The sequence below is a fragment of the Sinocyclocheilus anshuiensis genome, unplaced genomic scaffold (assembly GCF_001515605.1).
Source record: "Sinocyclocheilus anshuiensis isolate Anshui unplaced genomic scaffold, SAMN03320099.WGS_v1.1 scaffold238, whole genome shotgun sequence".
NCBI classification, from domain to species: domain Eukaryota; kingdom Metazoa; phylum Chordata; class Actinopteri; order Cypriniformes; family Cyprinidae; genus Sinocyclocheilus; species Sinocyclocheilus anshuiensis.
The window spans coordinates 56,933-61,947 of record NW_015547674.1 but is presented as its reverse complement, the minus strand read 5'-3'; the positions used below and the strand labels follow the sequence as shown (position 1 = coordinate 61,947).

The following is a 5,015-nucleotide window of genomic DNA, read 5'->3' as shown; positions in this document are numbered from 1 at the left end:
TGGTCTCTTTTTCATTTCCTCTCTCTCCAGCTCGTTTGAGATTTTCTACCCACCCACAAGCTGTGTTCATGTATTTGGACAGTTGAGTGTACATGTTGCATTTTATCTGCATCTCTTTTGTGTGTCTTCTCATTGTTTTATAACACATAAATGCACCCAAGCTGTGAGCGCTTATACAAGTTAGACCGTGCCATCCACTGTGTCATAACACTGCAATGTACTAGATATTGGCTCTCTGTCATATGTCATGTTTGGTATTTCCTCTGTGTGTACATAGCTGGTGAATTGGAGTTAAAGGTTGAGTGTGTACGTTTTGTGCCACTAGGGGCACCAAGCAAAATTGTTGAAATAGAAATATTGCTTCCAAACAGGTTTCCCAAACACTCCATCCTGTCCCCTGTCTGCTAGTACTCACATTATTTGGAAAAAATTGCAAATTATGTAAAAGGGTTAGAAGTACCATATATTTGAAGTTTATTGCAGACTATTTAAATGTATGCAAATATATAAGTTCTTTCAGAGTGTGATGAGACTATACACATCGTTACATCATGCGCAATGCTTTATGGGAGTGAGTGGTTACTGTTGAGCTCTGTTCCCCAGATTCCTGTTTCCATGGCAACAATTACTTCTCTGGTTGGTGGATCTCCTTCAGAATTGTGGGTATTGTATTTTCCATGGAATTCCACAATAATAATAGTTATAATAAAAATAATACAAATATTTAAGTTGGCTTGTAAACATATGTCATCACAAAAAAAGCTTGAACTTGCACTAATTTTCTGCATGGAGTAATTTATTTTTTGTGACAGTTTTTCAGTTTAAACCATAGAAAGAACCGTGGGTATAAAACAGGTACGGACCCATCTGATAATACAAATGTTACTTGCTTTAAATTAATACAGCCTGCAGCTCAATGCATACTTCACTCACCTTAATACAAAATACAGTCTATGCAAATTTCATTTGCTTTTATACTTTCATTTACTTTTAGTGATTGGGTGATGTAGGAAAAGATAACTGTGTGATGACAATAATAGAAATGTACTGTTAGTAATAATAGCAAAGCTGTTTCTAATAAAATCATGCTAGGCAGGTGTAGTATAAATATATATTAATAAACACATTCTCATTTTGTCAGTAATTTATTTTCATATCACTCCTGTTTGCTTGCTTGTTTGCTACCTTTATGGCTTTAATATGTTGTATTTTGTACTCCGAGACCCATGGTAACAGCTCCAGAGACAGCTGTTTATCTAGAATGCTGGCTTCCAGACACATGACCCAAAAGATTATGTCTTATTAGTCAGTGTTTTTTCTTCCCTCACTGGAAGAAACTTGGCAGGAGTGAGAAGAAATGGGCTTCTGGGGCCTTTTAATGGCAATAATAAGAAATATCTTAAAATAAAAAGTAAAAAATTACAGTGCTCCAAATGTCATGTTTTGTGGCAGGAACATTTCTTTATAATGCTGCTTGAGTTAATGTTGTTTTTCAAATCAAATACCTCCATTATAATTCATCCAATGTTGCAGCTAACTTTTAGAGGAAAAAATACCTGCCGCAGTCTCAAGTGGAGACAGATTTCATGGGCAGCAGACAGGTGGCTCAGTCTGGGCTTAAATTAAGTTGTCTTTCCTGCCTCATGTTCCTGGGTCTGTAATGGGCCTGTGATGGGTTCATTTGGCCTGCTGAGGGCTCAGGCAGTAAGGGTCCATTTAGTTGGCTCAGTCCTTACTGTAATTAAAGGGTTCCATTATACAAGAGTGGAGAATCAAGTGGAAAATTATGTTCTTCCGGCAGCTAAACTCAGTATGAGGAAGCAGTCAGCCTACTTGTTCATAAGGGAGAATATACATCTAGAGACATTAAAAGCAAGAGATGTACTGTACCACATACATATAAAAATAATTAAAGAAATTGCTCAGTATGGCAGCTCTAGGAATAGAAGTTGTGCATTTCAGTTGACTGAAATGCATGCACAGTTAAAATATATATGCACAGTTGACAAAAAAATTGTCTGCACTGACATGCCTCAAAAGGATTTTGTTAGCATGTCGCTAAACTAATGGCAACACTGTGTCTGATCTTTTCTCTCTGCAGCAACTGATGCGATCTTCAGTTTTCCACGTTCAATCTCAGTATGGTGGCCGTTGACGTGATTGTAGCTGCTAGCAATTACCACAGGGGCGAGGACCATAAACTCACCAATGACGAGTTCTACCTGGCTGAGGTAAGACCTGTCAAAATCGATTCTTAGAAACTTGTTGATTTTTTAAATGTCTTTTTTAATGTGTAGCAATTTCACAAGAACACAATGAGCTTTTGCTGAAACACGATGATTATTACCAGTTGTTAAATATGATATATTCAGATTTAATTTGAGATGAGAAGCACATCTGTTGTTTAAAGGTATAGTTCACCCAAAAATGAAAATTCTGTCATTAATTACTCGCCCTCATGTTGTTCCAAACCCGTAAGACCTTCGTAAGATCTTCAAAGGGTCAGAAAGCACTCGGATTTCATCAAAAATATCTTAATTTGTGTTCTGAAGATGAACACATTTCTTACGGGTTTGGAACTACATGAAGGTGAGTAATTAATGACAGAATTTTCATTTTTGGGTGAACTATCCGTTTAAGTTAAAATTCAAGTTTATTGTCATTCCACTATATGTGGGATAGAAATGTTGTGCCGCACAAGACCACGGTGCTACATATAGGCGGACATATAATCATATAAAACAGAAATATATAATTTACGTATACCTATAAAACCAATGTAAACATATAACCTATATAAAACTACACATAGCTAACTGTAGATAAAATACCATGTAATAAAATGCCATACAGTTTATTTTATTTTATGTCCAATTTTTGGGGTAAATTGAACAGAGCTAGAAATATAGAGCTGAAAATTATATACAAAAATTTGTAATTCCTTATAATTTTTAATTAAGATTTTATCTGGGACACAGCATATATCTGATGCCTAAAATGGATGCCCCAGATGTTACTAGTCACGCCCTGATCACTTTTCATGCTAGGTGCAACGAGTGCTGCATAATTTGAATCCCACTGTGAAAACCTTCACATCTTTTACAGATATTCAGTGTCAAGATGCTACTTGATAATAAACTTTTCTGGGATGGGTTTTCTGCGCTTTCTTTTCTTGGCAATGTTTATTAGTTTTAAAAGACACAATTTTGCACTGTTATCTTGAGTTATGAGATGGGCAGAAGAACCCTTATATTGTTATTGCACTCAAACGCATCAGCAGATCAGATTTTGCTGAAAGCTCATATATACATATCCTCATCACTTTCTGTCGCCTTAAAAACCCTGAGATTAAATCATTTGAGTGACAACGTGGGCGCAAACAGCTTGTGGGCAACACCATTTTAGTGAGTGCCGGGTTGGTGTGTGTGTGTATGTGTGTGTATATGTGTCCTGTTTGCCACGCACTGCCTCTGCAATCAGTATGCAGGTGGCACAGTTGGAACAAAGACAGATAGAGGAGTGTGGCCACCCGCCCACTCCAAGCTGAAAGACAGCGATAAGGAGGAAGAGGCACCCCACATATTCACAGACCGATCCATCTCATCATTAATCCACACTGCTCTTTATTTGGATCAGACCAAATGGGGGAAAACTGGGGAAATACTACATTTGTTTTCCGTCATCTGTTGACATTCCCGTGCCTTAATGCATCTCACTAAGATTGCATTTATTTTCCATTACGTCCTTCCTATATATTGTATCTTATACATGAAAAAGCAGAGTTATTATGAATGGAAATGGTTCTTCAGCCCTCTTTGTTTGAATGTGCGTGTATTCACATACGTGTTCCCTTTGCAAAAACCAAAGGCTCTAGGGATACTTAAAAAGCAATTACTAAGAAATGGGCACACAAGGAACAGCTCTCCATTATCATGCTTCCTGCCTCTCATTGTCTCTTTCTGTCATTTTCAGGTCGCCTTCACTGTGCTGTTTGATTTGGAAGCCCTGCTGAAAATCTGGTGTTTGGGCTTCACTGGCTACATCAGTTCCTCTCTACACAAGTTTGAGTGTCTGCTTGTATTGGGCACCACCCTGCACATCTACCCTGATCTCTACCACTCGCAGTTCACCTACTTCCAGGTTAGAGATTCAAAGAAAATCTAGAACTAGTCATTACTGAAATGTATCGTACAACTACGCAAGCAAACCTGCAACATGTTCCTGAAATCAACTTATGGTGTAGGGTTGGAAGCTTGTGATGTGAGACCAATAAAAACATGCTACATTAAGTAACATCTGATAGTAGAAACTTAGTTTGAGGTGATTTGATTTAATTTCTCATCCACATTGTCATCTGCCAACATGTTACCATGCTAATTTTTAGAAAAAAAGACAAAATACGGTCTCTGTAAATCTCAGATTAGTTTCCAGACATGATTGATTCTGATGGTAACGTTTTGACAAATTACGTTATTTTTACTGAGGCCATGACACGTGCAGCCACAGCATTTGTAAAAGGCTCCTTGCATGAGTGCAGCACCTGCTAGATTCTGAGATGCTAATCATGCACTAATGCAGGGTAATAACACATACTGGTGGCCATGGCGGAGCTATTTTCATACATCTCCAGGCAGCTGCAGGGAATGGGAATGGATGAAGCCCACTCACGTTGACAAGCCTCATTTAGGACACAACCTGCGCTCTCCCTCCAGTTTTCTTTCGGCAGGAGGGGTGGAGCTCCAGCCGTGAATATTCATATCCTCCCCTCATGTCTGGGTTCATTATGAAGCTGCCATAAAAAAGACACATGATTCACCATGAGCAGTCACCATGTTAAATTTGATTTGTAAATAGCATTCTATATTTTTCCATCATTAGTGAAATGAGTCATTGTCGCAAATAGCAATGTCTGGCTTCAAACTCAACTTTTTGAACTTTTTGAACATAATTACTTCTTTGCATTATTGAATGTTCTGTAATAGTTTTTTTACAAACTTGTTTAACTTGTTTACATT

At 37.8% G+C, this 5,015-nt stretch overlaps 1 long non-coding RNA gene across 1 annotated transcript; it reads left to right on the top strand.

Annotated features, from left to right (window-relative positions):
• The first annotated feature begins 2,152 nt into the window (after positions 1-2,152).
• LOC107702929 (uncharacterized) lies at positions 2,153-4,646 on the top strand. Its single transcript, XR_001635800.1, has 3 exons — positions 2,153-2,231; positions 3,973-4,140; positions 4,631-4,646. It is a non-coding gene; the product is annotated as an uncharacterized LOC107702929 (long non-coding RNA).
• Positions 4,647-5,015: the final 369 nt, after the last annotated feature.